The sequence below is a fragment of the Chiloscyllium punctatum genome, chromosome 25 (genome assembly GCF_047496795.1).
Source record: "Chiloscyllium punctatum isolate Juve2018m chromosome 25, sChiPun1.3, whole genome shotgun sequence".
Classification (NCBI taxonomy): domain Eukaryota; kingdom Metazoa; phylum Chordata; class Chondrichthyes; order Orectolobiformes; family Hemiscylliidae; genus Chiloscyllium; species Chiloscyllium punctatum.
The window spans coordinates 8,520,842-8,536,261 of record NC_092763.1 but is presented as its reverse complement, the minus strand read 5'-3'; the positions used below and the strand labels follow the sequence as shown (position 1 = coordinate 8,536,261).

General features: G+C 37.8%; 1 protein-coding gene across 1 annotated transcript in view; it reads left to right on the top strand.

The window, feature by feature from the left end:
* The window catches only part of LOC140495613 (uncharacterized), a 96,185-nt gene that overhangs the window by 40,160 nt on the left and 40,605 nt on the right, over positions 1-15,420 (top strand). The window lies entirely within an intron of this gene.

Genomic DNA, 15,420 nt, shown 5'->3' with positions numbered 1-15,420 from the left:
GGAGAGGCTGAACAGCCAAGGTACTTTTTTCCAAAACTGAAGGAGATAGGTTTAAGGTGAGAGGGGAAAGATTGAAAAGCCAGAAGAATAACTTCTTCACACAGAAGATGGTGCATGTATGGAATGAGCTGCCAGAGGAAGTGATCAAGGCAGATACAATTATAGCATCTAAAAGATGTCTGGATAGGTATGAGAATAGGAAGGGTTTATAGGGCTATGGGGCAAATGGGATCAGATTGGATTGGGACGTCTGGTCAGCACAGTGAGTTGGACCAAAAGGGCTGTTTCCTTGCTGGATAGCTCTATGACTCATCTTCAAGAGGCCCATTGTTTGGAGAAAGTGAGGACTGCAGATCTGGAGACCAGAGTTGAAAAATGTGGTACTGGAAACACACAGCAGGCCAGGCAGCAGCCGCGGAGGTGGAGAATCGACTTTTCGGGCATAAGCCTTTCTTCAGGAATGAGGCTGGTGTTTTAATACGGAAGGGCAAAATGTGTCCGTATGTAGGTGTTCATGACTGTGTAGAGTTTAAGATAAAGAGCTCTAAGTTGATTATTTATGTTTTGTTTGCCTGTGGTTAAACTGCTTTATTTGAAATAAACAGCAGTTTCTCATTAAGAAACATAATCAGTGTATTCTAGATATTTTCTCATGACTTTTTTTATAGAAGGCATGACACATCTCTGCAACACATTTGAAATCAGGTCCCCTGGCTCAGAGGTACATACACTACCACCGCACCAAAGAAATCTTTAAATCAAATTCATTTGCTGCCAAAGCCCAGCGTTGAACCTGGGACCTTTACAGCTTCCTTCCAATACGCACTCAACTGAGCTAGTTCAGTTTTAGTCAGTGTATGCTATTAATCTGGAGATTGTAAGGCAGGTACATTGGGGATTTTGAGTAAACTGATTAAATTTTTAACTTTTGTGACAGCTCCTGGAATAGTGCGGCTTGTACATCAGTGCACTTTCCCAAATGGTTGTGACAGTGGGACCACTGAGACCTTGTCCCTCTACATCCAGGCCCACATCACCAAGAAAGGCTAGTGATAATTCAATTCTTTGTTACTTCTCTGCAAGGAGAGAGAGAGAATGTTGACTTTTTAGAGTTTGCCATCATATTGTTTACACATAGGCTGATTATCTGACCAGGAGACAATCAGGGAATTGTTCTCATGCTAAGCACTTTTAATTCACACGGCATTGCACATAAAGGATGCTTATAAATGCTTCCAGCTCCATGTGAGAGGAAATCAGCTCTCTGCACTTCGAATCATAGAGTCATTGAGATGTACAGCACAGAAACAGACTCTTCGGTCCAACTCATCTATGCCAATCAGGTATCCTAACCTAATCTATTCCCACTTGCCAGCACTTGGCCCATATCTCTCTAAGCCCTTCCTATTCACATACCCATCCAGAACCTGAAAGACCTTGCATTGTCTTTGTGAATTGTGGCCTGCAGGTGACATACTTATGGTCATGTTTGATTACTTCTGTTTCACGGAGATCACTGTGATCAGTTTGTAGTAACCAATGATCTGGTCAAGATTGCTTGGGACTAGGATTTGTATCCTACAGTTACGACACAGCAGGGAACCCTTCTGTCAATTAAACCAAACACTCAGCAAAGCTCACCTCGCCGTGTAGTCTGTTAATATATGAGCAACAGAGAAATGCCAAAGTCCACTATTTAAAGAAAATAATATCAATTTATTCCTTAAGTCTAAAAGTGAACATTAAACAACAACTATTCACAACTCTAAGCCCCGTTTCTCTTTACTCCGTATTGCCTGTCTCCAGCTCGATAACAATATACTGTTCCAATAAATACACTTATTAAAATTGCATCAACTTAATTTCAAAACCATACAGCGGCTGTCGTCATCAGCTTCTCCCATCTACCAGCTGAAGATCTACCTGGCTTGTCTTCTTTCTTGTACTGTGAATTTTTTTAATATGAAAAGGTACCTTTGATGGAGAGAGTTTGGGTCTGTCTCAATGGCAATTACTCTGTCAATGGCAGTTACTCTGTCTGATTTTCAAACTGCCTGCCTTTTTATATCCCTCACATCAGATTGTCTCATTGGTTCAATGTTGGCAAAACAATAAATTCAAACTAGATTGGGCTTTAGTATCCTAGGGTATAATTTATACTGATTGGTTAGATTTGAATTGCTGTCAAAACAGTAACAAATTCAGGTATCTATTTCACAGTCAAATGTTACATATTTTCAACTTTCCAGTACACTCTGAGACTGCTAGTTAGTCATATGATAGGCACTTGTGTACTCTCAGTGCAAAACAGCATTCACTCTCTTTTAAAAATACATTACATGCCTTCAATTGCATAACACTACACAGTTGGTCACTGCATCGTTTTCACATGCACTGTATGGCGATTAAAAAAGTGCACTGTGTAAGCACCTAATTAATGGAATTGCCACTTGAAAGACCTCACATTGCTATAAGTAGTGCTCAAACAGAAAACAGAATGTTAGTGCCAGCCTCTGTGTGTGTGGTTGCAGCAATTTTGATCACACGTATGTATTTCAGATAATGTTGGAACGCAATGCAGATTATACTTTGCCGAAGGACTGTGAGCCTCTAAGTTCTAGAAGAGGTCGAAAAGCACAAAAGGCAAAGTAAGATGACACAGAGATGTTGTGAGCATCCAAGTAGGTGTTAAGTAAGCGCTATGACAGGAAGTGACGAACCTTGAGATACACGCTGCTTCAATGCATAAGATAAGTGCATGCAAAGTGACCTAGTAGCTGCATGATAATACAAAGTGCTCCATTTTGCAGTCTGTAAATGGTGAACTGTATTCCAAATATGATGGAAATATGTCATGATGATTTGATAAGGCTGGTGCATGTCCACTGCTAACTTCTGCGATGGAACTTGCAGGCAGAATCTGCCTTTGGAGCATGCCCAGAGATGTTTGGAACTCCTGTCCAAGATGGAGGGCTGGTGGAGTAAGCCGCAAGTTGGAGACTTGCATGACACAGTTGTCATGATCGGGTTTCTCTCCACAATGTAGCAGAATGGGAAACTGCATCTGAATAAGCTGAGATTCGGTATTAATGAAATGTTAATTGGGGAATTGACCCCTTACTGTTCAATGGTAAAACTCTCATTCTTGCTCTTCAAACCTCGGGTGGACTTTATTTTCGAAGCACTGAGAACCTCTTTTTCTAATCTCACAATATTTTCTCACAGGACTCATCATTGACCACATTATTCAGGGGCTGAGAAAATTCAACCAGAGTTTCTGGGTGTCTTTCATTGAAGTTACATAGATAAAGCAGGAAAAACCTGCTTTACAACCACGTGAGTGATGTTTGAAGTAGGCAAGGAAAATCAGATTTTGCTTTTTGTTTGATTGTGGGATGTGTGCACTACTTCACTCCTGAAAAGATTTCAAGGCTGAAGCAGGCATTTAGATGAGCTTTATTAAACTCTTTTAATAGCAAAATTCAAGGAGATCAACAACAATTTATTGTATTGCATTTTTGCACTTGATGAAATAACTGCTGTATTTTGTTGTCATTCCTCCCCTCTCCTCCTCACATCCCCACAAAGGCTAAAAGTTTGGCAATAAAAGCTATTTAATTCATTCATTGCTTTTAAAATGTGAAAATAAAATGCATAGTTTCAATATGATTCGCGGAGCTTTCTGAAACAACAAATACCTTTTCTTACAAATAAATTCTGACCTCATCTTTCATTCCATTCCCGAAGCCCTTTCCAGTGCAAACTAAACCTAAATCACTCCTGTTATTCCATTGATTTTCTTGCCAAATCATTTTGAATACCCTTCTGTAGAAATATAATTTAACACCTTACTTACACACAAATCATACAAGGCATTCAGCCTGAGGAGGCTGATTAGTACATCCCAGAGAAAGTAACTAGACTGCATACAGCCCTACGCAACCAGTACATCTGTTTTATTACATTAAAATGGTTACATGAATGTGTGATGGAAGGATGCGTAATGATAGTGATTACAGGCCTGTCTAATCACTTGACACTGTCGGGTGATTGTTCTCTCTCTGATGACTAAGCGTTGCAATTTGATGTAAAAATCCGCAGTGAACATTCTGAAAAACACTTTTAAATTGATGTTATCAGTAGTGTCAGTATCTGTCGGCACATTCATCACAAAATATATGATTATTGCGTGAAAATTGAGGTTCTCACTTGAGTCCCGATGGCTTGTCAGTACGAGTGACTGGTGTTATATGTGAGCGATGACCAGTTAATTGTCCTGCCATTGAATATTCGGGCTAGCAGTACACACAGGGAGGTCAGCTCCTGGCATTTTGAATCCGTAGCAAGTGGAATGTGCAATGACCGCACACTCACCTCAGAAGGAAGAGTTTCTTATTTCAGGTTCATTTTCGGTGAAGATTGGTGAAAGGGGAAAGCAAACAAAAACATGATAAAAAACATAATTTCAGAGATAAAGGGAAGGACTGTAAATAAGCATTTCAAGGAAATAAGGTGAGAAATTATAATATTTCTGTCCGTGTTTTGTGTCCAGAGCTTCAAAACAACCTTGCCAGCACATAGGTGGGGTGAACTGTGCAACTGATATATTGATGAAGGCATTAACGTGCACATTGTAAATGGCTTCCCGAAATATGCAGGTAAAACAGGTACAGTCTTTTAGCACATAACACTGAGGTGACAGTGACACTGTTATTTTGTTGCTCAGCACTTCATCGGACATTGTTTCCCAATATTGCACACCTCAACATTGGTTCTGCCACAGGAAGAAATCCACGCCAACACAACTCAACAGAATTCTAAATTGCCAACAGCAGGCATTCCCAAACGTTTACCCACTAGATTGCCATCACAAAATTACTTTGGGCTGTCAGCAAGAATTACAAAGTGGCCTTGAGGCAGTTTTTGTAAGTGAACTGGGGTTGGTTTCCATGTAAGAATGAGTATGGGACAATGAGAGAGATATGGAGATTCAGTTTCTTTTAAAAAAATTGCAAAGCCTACTGGAGGAGCCACGCCTTATGATCTTCATTTAAGAAACACACACAGATTGAAAAATGGTAACAACTTTGACTTGCTCAGAGTTACGTCTCAGCCATTACTGCTTCAGACCTGTGGCCCCAAAATTTGACTCGTGATCTCACTTGGGGTCATGATCCCCAACCTGGGAAACCCTGAATTCCAGGTTAATTGCTGATTTATTCCTTCTAGCTGCTGCTTTAGTTCTACAAATGTTTATTTGTTTGATGTTGTAAAAGTCTGCACGGAGAGGTATGGAAGGTGTGAAAGGAGACTTGCACTGACATCAAGGCTTCTCCACAAACCAGTTACTCCCAGACATGGGTGTAGGAGTAGACATTTCCCTTGGAATACAGTCAGATTTGGAAAACAAGCAAAGCTCATGGAAAAAAAGGAACAAGAGAGTTGCTTTCAACAGAAGATTGTATCTTCCTAGGGAGCAACTCATTTTAACCTGAAACTCAATGAGTAACAATAGCTTGAGTTTTACTGCAAAAGGCAGACTCCAACCTCTATAAAAATATATTATAGGACTCTCCTTATTAGTCGATTGTGCCAAATTCAAGGTAGTATCTCCTGATTCTTCTGAACCAGTCAGGGGGCTGCTACCTCTGCAACCTCAGTAGTACTATTAGGAATGATGGTCACGGCTGAGTCAGACAGGAGACATTGGTTTAAAGCCAATCTCATTTCAAGGGGCTGAGGAAATTAGAAAAATCCTCTCAAACTCTGGAGCATGCAGCCATCAGTCCCAAAATTTCGCAGAGATGTGCATGTTAAGTGAATAGGCCATAGTATTCAGGGATCTGAAGGTTAGGTGCGTAAGTCAGGGGTGAATATAGGATAAAAGGGTAGGGGTATGGGTGTGGTTGGGATACTCTTCGGAAGGTCAGTGTGGACCTGTTCGACTAAAAGGCCTGCTTCCACACTGTAGGGATTCTATGATGTTATGATTCTTGTAAATCCGACAGTTGAAGATGAACTGGGATCTGCAAAGATGTGAGAATATCATCACATGGATAGTTTCAGGCCTGTCACTGGACACATCCTGTCTGCTCTGATCAAATCCTAGTGGCTCCAGCAGCATTTTCTTCAGAGAGACGAAAGTATGCCGGTGAGTTTGGTGCCATGTTTCTGTGATGGATTGTGAACAGTGTACACAAGCTGTGAGATTTGCAGCAGTGCTAGTTGTAATATGATATTAGGCATTGCCCCAGGATTAGACCTACACTCGTGCAAGTGAATATAAGAAGCCTTATTAAATATAACTGAATATGAGGGAACCCCTTTCAAACATGCTGAGTAACTGTTCTTAGTTTAAAAGTATAATTAACCCTTTACCCCACAAGGACGAATCCTGATTTGATTCAGATTGTTGCTATGAAGTGATGGGCTTCTGGTATATTGGTAGGATATTATATTTGCAGATGTATTCATTGACCTTGACCACACACTCTGTCTTTGAAATATACCCTGGTTTTGGAGCTTGACACCTACATGACTTTTGTGGCTATCTGCAGACAGTGCCTTCCAAGAAGGGACTCCCAGTCTCCTCTAAATAAAGAACATCTCTCTTATTTTTCACCTCCATTAAATTCTTAATACAGCATCTGGAAATGTTGGAATCTTCTCTCTCTCTCTCTTTCTCTCTCTCATTTTGTGCTAATAATATTTCCTGGGACGTATCACCTCCTGTACAACTGACTATACCTCCTTGAGCTGTGATGCACCTCCTATTTGAGATGCAGGATGGTTTCAAGCAGTGCAGGCTATTTTTAAATGGTGCTTATTAATCAAAAGTATCGGACCCTGACTGATGTGTGAAACCAATCAGCAGTGCAGCTAGCATTCAAGCAATCACTGAAATGAGTAGACATCATAAACTGAAATGTGTGTTACCTGTTACATCGAATACCATTAATTTTGCAATGAACCCCACTCCATTTTTAAGGGTCCCAAACTTTTACCCCCATGGGATCAGGAAGATTTTTTTATGTTTAGCAATAGAAATAACATGAACTTTTTTATTATCATGTACCCCTGAGACCAAGAGTGTGCTAGTTGATCAAATATTTCGGATCATCAATGTAAAAGCACACATTGACCAGTAAAAACATAATTTTGGGGGTATACACATCACTGCTATATTTTATTTCCAGCATAATTCACTAAAATAAAAATGCAACTTTGTCATAAATACAACTTATTGACAGAGAGCTTTCTCACTCACACCCCAAACTGGTAGATCGTGGCATTTGTGGAGAAATTGACTCAAAATTGAACCAACTTTGACATTTCATGTAGCCATTTGACTAAACAAGTCCATTTACATTGAGGCAAATTAATGGAAAAAGCTATCATAACAGGACAGAACAATACGCTAAGCTTTGCTGTATTTGAGGTATACAATTTTTGCCGGTTTTTCAAGAGTGCCAGTGCATAAGGTGCCAGACTAAAAAAAAATTGTTGTATTATGATAATAACAATGGTTTGTTTCTGAATGCCAATCTGTGAACAGCTGTTCACATTGTATAACAAAACTTTACAATATATTATTCACATATGGGAGCTTGAAATCTAAGTGGTAAATCATTTTTAGTTTTCAGTTCTGTGAAGATCAGATCTGTTTATTATCATTTCACAGAATTTCATATTGCTTTTTATGTCATCTTGCTGTTCATTAGTAGGTTGCAATGATTAAACTTCATAAATACTTCACTTGTACCTTAAACTGTCCATTAAAAACAGTGGGTGTTGTGTTTAGGTTTGGGACTCCAGTAAGCAGGGATCTGGCATTATTTTAGCTCAGGTAGGGATACTGTCTATCTTGATGAAAACTCTGGCCCTGCCACTCAAAAATCTCTATGGAAAAAAAGAATTTTACATTCTTATAAAGCTGCTAAGCAAATACACTATGTGCAAGTCCAGTTTAAGAATTTACAGGCCTGATTGCATCTCTTGGAGCTATGTCAAGCATTCAGAATGATATCTGACCATCTGTTCACTCTGCTTTTGTTGATGCAGATGTGTGATGGCCTTATTATAAATGTTTGGTGGTGTTTCTTATCTGACAAATATATTAAAATTTTGGACAAGGGGTAATTTTTGCACAACTTGAAGAGGACGCTTGATTTGTTTGATTGGCAGTTTTATGTACTTCCAACAATGCAACCTTTCTTTAAAGAGGTTTTGAAAGTCTCTTTAATTTGACAAGATGAGGAATTGTGAAGTGAAATTAACTTTTCATCAATGGGACTGCTCTTGCTTGTACTTGATTAACAGTTTATGAGATTGCATGTGTTTCCATTTTAAAGCACAATTTGAATGGCTTTTTAAAAATAAATCTGAGTACTTCAATAACTTATGAATATTATTATACAGTTCCTCAAAGAGTTATTGAGTCATAGTCACAGCAGGGAAACAGGCCCTTCGGACCAAATCATCCATGCTGACCAGATATCCTCAATTAATCTAGTCCCATTTGCCAGCACATGGCCCATATCCCTCCAAATCCTTCCTATTCATATACCCATCCAGATACCTTTTGAGTGTTCTAATTGTACCAGCCTCCACCAATTCCTCTGGCAGCTCATTCCATACACGTACCACCCTCTGCGTGACAAAGTTTCCCCTTAGGTCTCTTTTATATCTTTCCCCCTCTATCCTAAACCTATGCCCTCTAGTTCTGGGCTCTCTGACCCCAGAGAAAGGACCTTGTCTATTTACCCTATCTATGCACCTCATGATTTTATAAACCTCTATAAGGCCATCCCTCAGCCTTCGATGCTCCAGAGAAAACAGCCTGAGCCTATTCAGCGAATAGCTCAAATCTTCCAGCCCTGGCAATGGATGTCAAAACATTAGATTAATAATAAAAAATTAACAACTGTGCCCCCTACCCATTTTCAAATGCGATTCCACATTATAGAAAGCAGAAGACGATTCTATTTGCTGGATAAAGTACCTAATTGATCTGATCCTGGTCTTTGAAACATTGTTCCACAATTAATCACTACATTGAAAATATACATAACTCATTGAACGTAATGATGTTATGCAAGTTGAATTGAGGGATGCCTTACAAAATCACCCACATAAGGGTTGGCAATGCCACAGCACGTTTTCCCCAAAGTATAAAAATTAGTTATCTGCCATTGTTTCCATAGTATTCAGGAACTCACACTCCTCCGTGAAAATAATGTTGACTGGAAGAATTCAAAGTGGAGCAAGCTTTTAAATACCAAATACAATCTTTCTTCAAGTGCATATCAGGTTGTGACCATTGCTTTTCCCGACCCACTTGAAATCGCAGCTGGTATGTAGCACAATTATAGTGTCCCTAAATCTGGGCCAGGGCACTCAGGTTCAATGTCCTGCCTACTACAGAGGTGTGCAATAACATCACTGGATAGGTTGATTAAAAAATATAAAAATGGGGTCACATCTGTGTTCAATTTCTAAATGTAGGATTATGAAATGTCAGGAGACTTAAATTCATTTCAGGCCTTTTTGAAATTGTGAAGTAGTTTGTAGGAATGGGGGTTATGATGGATGTTCTTTTTTTACAGAGAGGAGTGATCTTAGTAGCTTCTAAGAATAAAGGGGAAGGAAAGAGCACTGTTAATGGCATTGGCTAACGTTGGGAGCCAGGAAGAGAGGTTAAGCAAATAAACTACGTTAAATAGAAAACATTTTTCAACCAACAAAGAAACTATTTAAAAGGCAATGTCCTAGTACCCTCCGTCAATAATGCAAGGATGGCAACTGGCACAATCCTTCATAAGTCAGTCACATTTTAATATTTGAGTGGCTTACATGACTCTCAATTAAAAATGAGGATACATCCAACTGATGGAGAGGAATAAAGGTACTTTCATAGCCTACAAGGAACAGTAAGACAATCTAAATAAAAATTGTATCTGTTGTATCTAAAGATATCTCCCTTGTGATTCTGTCCACTTCCAACGTATAGATCTCTCAGATTTTCTCATTTATTTTGAAGAAACAACTATGCAAGATTCAAGGCCAAATCAATTGCAGTGTTCAACAAAGACCAAAACAGAATTGAAAGCATGCTAATATATTGGTAATTACTTTGCTGTCTTAATTTTGGTTGATGAATTATTTTAATGCTGCTGCTAATGTATTCATCCCAATTAGTCTACAGGAAATGTACCATCACCAATTTTCTTTTGTAAAGTCTGCAGTCAGTTTCAGGTAAGCATTTACCTTTATGTGCACATGAAAGGTTTGAAGCAATGTTAACTTAAGTTTGCTGTTTACTGTCTCTAAAACTGAAACTGCTTTCCTTTCTCATCTCATCAAACTGCTCTTCAAAACCAATCTGCTCCTGCCTGGCATAGCTCAAATTCCAAGATTGTAACGCTATCATGACAAACAAAACTTAATTATATAAATTATACCTTTTATATCTAAACAAACTCTGAAACATAATGAGAAATTGAAGTTTGACGAATATACTCCCACTACTGTATCCAATCTTGAAAATTGAGGTGCAAATTGGATGAAAAATCACTATACTATTGAATTTGTAACTGCAGTTTTTGTTTAGCATCCCTCCCAGGATTTTTACATGTTGGGTAACTTTTTTTAAAAAATCATTCTACAGTGTGCTGCTCTTAAATATGTCTACCAGTCAGGTCAATTTGCAACATTATCAGAGAAGCCTCAATATTTATGGTCATTGCAGCCAGCTGTAACATTATAAAACAAATGTATTTATTGTTTTCTTTCCATTTCAGGGACACTTCAAGGCTCAGATAATGATTGAAAAGACAATTTTAACTTATGACTAATTCTACTCTTGACTTTTAAGATGAGTTCCAGTTTCCCCAACAACTTTTCAAATATGGATAGAATGAGAATACGATCAACATGACAATTGATCACGTCGACAAAAAAAGTAAAAACATACATTGTAGGGGGAACACAGTGATTCATAGAGGCAACTTCACATTCCAAAGTGCAATACTACTTTCTAAATCCAATTTGCATTGGATGGATTGCAAAAACATGACTTGTGCACTTTATGCTTTTCAGGAGAAGGTAAAAGCTTACTGGTGTCCACTGGAGAGATATAGCACCATTTTAAAAGTAACATTTTGGGTAGTTTTAGAGTCCTTTGAGAAAGGTCAAATATATTTTGGGTTTCTTAAGAGTAGACATGATATGATATAAAGAAAATGAACTCACTGGTATTATTAAGCTTATTGGAACTTTATATTGAAACTGACTCATTGTTTCCAGAAATCTAACCTCCTTTCTTTTCCCTTTCTTCAAATCCTTGAACACATTGCTACCTCTAACTCTATGCCTGTTTACTCAGTACTCTTTATTTGGATCACTCTAATCACTTTTCCACTCCTGCTATGCTTATTCAAGAAGATCATTTGTAGTAACTATTCTTCCTAATCTTGCTTCATTACATCTGGTGGCTCACAAGATCCTTCACCCTTGCTTTTATCCTAAGATTAAGCGACATACACAATATCCTCCTCCTATTTCCCATCTACATGCTGCACACATCTGAAAACACATGGTCAGTTTCAATGCATATTAATGACACCAGGTTCTATGTCATCACCATTTCTCTCAGCGCCCACCCTCTTTCTAAATTATCGTACTGCTGAACTAACCGACATCCAAGAGCAGATAAATAGACATGTCCTCAAACTAAAGCCTAATCATTGATTGAGTTCTAACCACTAATGCATTTCTCTCTCTGGCGACTGTTTGAAGGTTTACTCAACAGTTTGCAGCCTTGGTCTCATACTTGATGAGATTCTGATATTCTGAATGGAATCTTAGAGAGACCTGAATGATATGGGCAGGAGCAGATAATATGGCAGAGTCACGAAAGTTCAGTGAGACCCATCTCAGTATCGGAAAAAAAAACTCGGTGTATCCTTTAGATAAATTGTGTGAAATTATTGCTAGTCAGGAGCATGTTAATTATTAGCAGGGATTATTGCTTGTTAATTACCTTATTATCAGCAAATCTTGTCAGTCGCCACAACCATATCCATCAAAACATCCAGCTTCCAACCTTCAAAGTAAAGTGCCAATTTTCCTTCTCTGTCATAACAGAGACAAATGTCAGGAATAATGCAGTGCAGTTCCAATCAAAGGCAGTTGTCTTGAGCATAGCCTTTGAAGAATGGTGCCAACACCAAGGATGTTGTTCAATTCAGGGCTATGCAGACGACAGAGTTTTGGATGTGATGATTGACAGAATGGGGCTAGAATTAGACAAGGAGATACCATAGGAGGGGAGGAGGTAGCTGAGTTGAGTTTGGTAAGATAAATTGAGAAAACCCATTAGGACTCGCAGAAAAACATCTCTCCATGAAACTGTGACAGGACTGATACTTAGCCAGAGACATGTAAGATGCAGCCCATGTATATGTCATAGATAAGATTACCTATTTCCACCATGCTAACATCAGCTGACATAACTTGTGCTTTATGTTTTACTTTATATGAAATTAATGTCATTCAAAACCACACAGCCCCCAGATTAATTAATACAGAATTCCACTCACCCAACAATGCCCCTTGTATTTGATCATTTTCATTGGCTCCTTGCTGAGCAATGCTTTTGTTTCAAGATTTTCTTTTTTTCAAGTTTTTTCAAGTCTGTATCTTATAGTACTTCTCAGTACTTCATGTCTCTCTTACCTCCTCCAAACCTACAACGTCCTGAGATATCTATGCTTAATCAATTCTACTGTCCCCAATTTTAATTGTTCCAACATTGATGGCATTGTGAACAGCTGCTTTGGTTGCAAGCTCCAGATAATCCAGACAGTCCTTCCTTCTACTCCTTAAAGATACTCCTTAAAACCTAAACCATTGATAACGTTTTTTGGTTGCTTGTGCTATTAGCTCCATTGGTGGATTAGTTTTAAATTTGGCATGATACTGCACCTGTGAAGCAGTTTGTGACATCTTACCACATTAAAGGTAGCGTATTAAAACAAAATATTAGTATTGAAAATGTAGTTTGACCTCAAGGTTTCCAGACTGCAAGTAGTGCAGGAAACCGAATTGACATTCTTATTTATCTCAACAGGCTGAAAAGGTAATAACTACTCTTGCTTCATAGTTTGTAATCTTTTGCTGAGTTCCAGCTAAAGTGGCACATTAATATCTCAGTACTAAAGTAAAAGCTGGTGCTGATTTAAAGTTAAAACGTCTGTGGACAAAATAATTGGCAAATAATTTCAATCATTTGTCCAATATCAAGTGTCTAGATGCCAAACTGTATTTGGGATATTCCTACATGTGAAGCAGTTCTATTCTGACAATATTAGAGGACAGATTTTCACTGGAAAGCAATTCCCATAGCAGCAAGGCATTCTTAATAAAAGACTGATAATACAACTAGAAAAAGCATATGAAAATCACAATATTGTGTATGAAGTTTGATATGTACAATATGCCTGTTCATTTTCAGTACAGACAGACAACTTGTGGAAATTGTTCAAATCTCGCTTGATTGACAGCTTCTTTAAATTTAGCAGACGGTTATTTAATTCTGCTTTGTCCCAGGTCCTTTATTTGACATTAGTTATCAATCTGTCTTGTTCATTTCAGGATGTTTTTTGAGAAGATTTTGACATATATCTGTAGTCAGGCCAGGTAGCGTCTATATAGAGTGAGAAAATGAGCTGTTTCAAAATATCAATTGTTGTTTACTGCAGGAATTGCAAACTGTATTTTCTGTTACACAGATTGCTAAGTTTATCAAATCCTGTGAATATAGATTGGCATATTTCCAAAGAGAGAGGAAGAGTTCAGTTTTGAGTCTGATATGACTTTTCTTTGGAATGAATAAAGGTGGAAAAACACTAACTTCTTCCTGAGCTTACTTTCGGTCCTACTTGCTTCTCTCCAGCTTTTGCTACAGTAGAAAACCTATCATTTTTCCACTTCTGTCTTCAGTTCTGATTAATTCATATTAGACCTTAAATACTAACTGTTTCTCTCTCCTCTTACACTGCTATTTTTATCTTAGATCACCAGCAGATGTACTATTTTGCTTTTAGTTTACTATAGAAGATGTGTTATTAATGCTTATTTTCTTTTGTTGTTTAATAAGCCTGTCTTATAGAGAAAATGCATGTCTGAACGTATGTAGGATCGATTGAGTACAGAGGATTTTGACCAAAAGTCAAAGTAAATTGAAGCAGGCTCCTTGTTTGCTGATGAGGATATTAGTTGTTAACTGGAGCCAAATAACACAAGAAAGCAACATTTTCTCTGTTCTTTGGCTTTAGAGGATCACTTTGGTGAGACTTTCTTGAGGCAAAAATAATCTATTTGATAAGGTTCTTCTTCCTTTTACTCTTCTCCGCAGAGGTCTGCAATAAGCTGTATCTCTCAGCTGCCTGGATCAATATCAGAAGTGACATTTTACTTATCCACTGTCTTGCTGAGGTTTCTTTGAGTTTCTATGTGAAGTAATTACAATGCATTTGGTGAATATGATTTAACACATGGTAAACTCATCCAGTGTGCTCAAAAGCACATTCTTTGATGTTGCGTGAAACAAATGATGATTACTAAATCTGGGTAGCAGGCTTTTAAAAATTTTGATCTGACCACTGATCATTTTAGAAACCTGTTCTTTAATGAATATTTAAACTGGTGAACAACAAAATTGCACTTAAATTTCATAACTTTTTTCAACAATATTTTAGTTTAATTATAATCCTGGATTACATTTTGTAATTTTTCAATATTATAGAGCATGGAATAATTAAATGAGAATAACGATCCAAGATTCAATTGACAAACCAAAATAATTAAATTGCTAGAAGACATAAAATAAACTACAGTTTTAACTTTGGTTGTGAGTTTAATGTTAGTGTAATAATGGTATATAAATCCTGCACACATTTTTAATTTGGATCCTTCACATTTATTTTTAACTAGATTTATGCCTGAACACTTATTTAGTAGTAGATTTACTAATGCGTATCTTTCCACATGGAGTTTTTATTCAACGATTATTTCTGTGTGATCTAACAGTATTAATTATTCCATTCTTTATAAAATTGCAACCATTACTGTAATGTAATCCAGGATTAATTCTTATCTGAAATAATTTCGCAAAGGCTGGTGTCCCATTACCAATCACCCTTTATTTACATATTGCACAGCCTTTGACAATAGCACCGTCTCTTACAGAGTCAGGTGCTCAAGACCCTTTTATATCAGCCAGGGCTCCCTGATTGGACCAGATTAACAGCCCCAATCAAGGAGTTTCTATTTTAAGATGACCATCAGGCTGACATCATCACAATCATTATATTATCATCTTATTAAGCAATTGTTATGAAAATTGTAGGTTTACTTTTG